We start from the raw sequence: 2,726 nt of genomic DNA on the forward strand, positions 1-2,726 counted from the left end.
CAGGACATACAGTTTATAGCCCTGAATGCTGTATTGTTTCCTCTAAACTCCTTTACCCTTGTACTCTTCCAGTTAACTCTTAATTTATCTATGCTTTAAGTGTGACAACCATGTTTCCTAACACTGAGCAATGCACATGAAGTAATTTCCTTTTTTTTTTTTTTTTTTTTTATTTTGAGACAGAGTCTCTCTCTGTCACCCAGGCTGGAGTGCAGTGGCACAATCTTGGCTCACTGCAACCTCTGCCTCCCAGGTTCAGGCAATTCTCCTGCCTCAGCCTCCTGAGTAGGTGGGACTACAGGCACCTGCCAACACGCCCAGCTAACTTTTTTGTATTTTTAGTAGACACGAGGTTTCTCATATTGGCCAGACTGGTCTCCTGACCTTGTGATCTGCCTGCCTCAGTCTCCCAAAGTGCTGGGATTACAGACATGTGCCACCACGCCCTGCCACTCTCCATTCTTAAGAAAAGGTTACTGAGATAGCAGTTAGGCAGTTACATGCACAGATACTGGAGCCAAAATGCCTAGGTTCAAGTTCCAGCTTCAATAGTGTATTATGTGTGTGATTACGAGCAAATTAGTTAATAACTCTATGCCTTATTTTACCCATCTACAAAGTAGAAATAATATTACCTAATTCATAGTTGTTATGAAATGAGTTCATGCAAAACCTCTAAACAATTCCTAAAATACATTCAATGTTCGCTGTTTCTATTATTCCAAATGACACTCCTTCCTCAATTTCAGAGGAATGATTCTTTTATGCTGAAACATTATTTCCTGTCAGTCTCATTCAGAAGATTTTAATCATGTAAAATACATCACCTACTTTTTCTTCTTTCTCTTCCTCAGAATCACACCCAAAGACAGCACCATGGTTGTCAGACCTTATCCCAGCCCACATTCAGACTGTGGGTATAGCAGGCCAAGCTTCATGTAGACAGAGGTGGTTGTAAATTTCTAGAAATGACTTTCACGATAGATGTCACTTCTCAGCTGAATCACAAGCTAATTCTGTCTCTAAGAGTCTTTTACTTATACAGCTTGTGTAATACCACAAAATCTTTAGAAATCCCCTTCTCTTCCCCACCCCCAATCGAGGGCCCAATACAGGAAAATTTAGCAATATTGACCTCAGAGTCCAGCAGTCTTGATGGATGTGCCAAAGAGACTTTCTCTCTTCAAGTGTGTTTTTTTCTTCCTTTTTCAATCTCAGTTTTCTTACTGTCACAAACACTACTAATTGTTCCTCAATAACCATTCTTATCTTCTTCCATTACAGTAGAATTGTGCTAGGGTACACAGCCACCAAAATAAGGACTATATTTCTTAGCTTTTCTTCTAGCTTGGTGTAGCCATAAGTTCTGGCCAATGGTGGTAAGCGTAGGTGACACATACCACTTCTAGGTTGAGTCATTAAAGGGAGGGGTATCCCTTTTCTCCCCACCTCTGACCTACTGCTTCAAAAGTGGATATGGTGGCAAGATAACTTGGACCATGTAGATGACAGCAATATCCTTGAGCTATGGAGCAGCAAAAGAAAATAAGCCTGGATCTCCGGAGAATCTAATGGGGGCAAAGCCAGCCCTACCAGCCCCGGCCCCTCTATCTCTGGACTGCATGTAAGTGCGACACAATATAAAATGTTTGATCTACTATAATTTGAAGTCTCTTTTACACACAGCTGAATCTACCTTCTAATACACTTGCCAATTTTGTGTTCTTTTTAAAGAAATTTACTTCTGTCTTTAATTTAGGTTTAGCCTTATGCAAGAGATGTTATGTTCCCTTCATTCCAATCTCTTTTTGTTTTCCTTTCTAAAGTGCATGCTGAAAAGCGTATACATTTTACCTAAGGCGGAGTTGTTTTTTTTACTTCATGTAAAAGCAGCGACTTCATTGCCAAAAAGTAATTTTTCTCCAGATGTTCCATATTAATTTCATATAGGATTTTACCAAAGTCTTTACCTGTTGTCAATTTTCTTGATTTCTATTTAGCTTATCTATTGCCAACATTCTACAATTGTAAATGATGGTGATATGTAGTCACCCCTTGGTATCTGCATGGAAGATTGCTTCCAGGGCCCTTGGACCCAAAATTCGTGAATGCTCAAGTCTCTTATATAAAGTGGCGTGTATAAATTTGCATATAACTTACACACATCCTCTCATATACTTTAAATCATCTCTAGATTACTTAAAATACTGACTAGAGTGTAAATACTACAGCATAGTAGTTACACTATATTATTTTTTAATTTGTATTATTTTTTATTGTCATATTATTATTTTTTTTACTTCTTTTTTCTCTGACTATTTTTGACCCATTGTCTGTTGGATCTACAGATGCAAAACCTATGGATACCATGATCAACTGTATTATATCTGTTTTGTACTCTTATTTCTTCCTTGTTTATGTCCAATAATATAACTAATTAGGGATAAAACCTAGGTTTGAAAAAGCAAAGATGCATTTACATACATTGTACATGTATTGTATAGCTTGTTTCACCAACAGCAAACTTCATTTGAGCATTTGGTATACAGTATATAGTTTTAAATATCCTCGTGGGTATTTTAGTTCACTATTGTTCGTGGTTTGTCTATAATTTTGCTTTCCATTTCAAAAGTAAATTTTCTCAAATACATTTATCTGAGATTTACTGTAGGTATCAACATGTTTTGTTTATGTTTTTGAGTTGCTGCTTTAATTCAGGTTTTTTT

The sequence above is a fragment of the Colobus angolensis genome, unplaced genomic scaffold (assembly GCF_000951035.1).
Source record: "Colobus angolensis palliatus isolate OR3802 unplaced genomic scaffold, Cang.pa_1.0 Scaffold70, whole genome shotgun sequence".
Classification (NCBI taxonomy): Eukaryota; Metazoa; Chordata; class Mammalia; order Primates; family Cercopithecidae; genus Colobus; species Colobus angolensis.